Genomic DNA, 966 nt, shown 5'->3' on the forward strand with positions numbered 1-966 from the left:
AGAAGAAAAGGGGGAGACGTAGGCATTATTATGGAAAGAAGAAGGATAAGAAGGAAAGAAAATAAGGAAGAAGGAATGTGAGATAAGGAGGAATAGGAAGAGGAGTGAGGATCATTAGACAGATGATAAGGAAGTTAGTTAAGAAGCCTAATGTTGAAATTGTCACTACTACTGAGATGATGATAAAGTTGATATTGATGATTATTAATATAATGATAAGAACTGAATTGAAATTATATTAGCGATAGTACTACTACTACAGTAGCAGGAGTAGTAGTGGTTGTAGTGGTGATGGTAGTGGTGGTAGTGGTAATAGTAGTAGTAGTAGTAGTACTAGTAATAGTGTTAGTAGTAGTAGTAGCATGAGCAGGAGTAGGAAGTGGAGGAGGAGTAGTAGTCATAACAGTGGTTATAAGAAAAAAGGGGAGATTCAAAGTAATAGCAACTATGATAATGATAAGGATGATAATAATAATAGTAATGATAATAATGATAATAATAACAATGATAATAATAATGATAATAACAATAACAATAATAATAACAATGATAATAACAATAATGATAACAATAATAATAATAATAATAATAATAATAATAACAATAATAATAATGATAGTAATAATGATAGTAATCATAATGATAATGATAATGATAATAGTAATAATAATGATAATACTAACAATAATAGTAGTAATAATAATGATGATGAAAATAATAACAATAATAATGATGATGAAAATAATAACAATAATAATGATGATAGTAATAGTAACATTAATAATAATAATACCAATATAATTAAACAAACAGGAAGAACAATCAGCAAAAGAAAAGAAATAATGAAAATAATCAGCATAAAAATAACAATGATTTACGGTAGTAAACATATAAAGAAGAGGCTGATAAAGAATGGCAACAAGACCAATAATAATAACAATAACATTTATGATGTTGATTATCATG

The sequence above is a fragment of the Penaeus japonicus genome, unplaced genomic scaffold (assembly GCF_977035675.1).
Source record: "Penaeus japonicus unplaced genomic scaffold, GWHDUDI00000001_assembly GWHDUDI00000029, whole genome shotgun sequence".
NCBI lineage: Eukaryota > Metazoa > Arthropoda > Malacostraca > Decapoda > Penaeidae > Penaeus > Penaeus japonicus.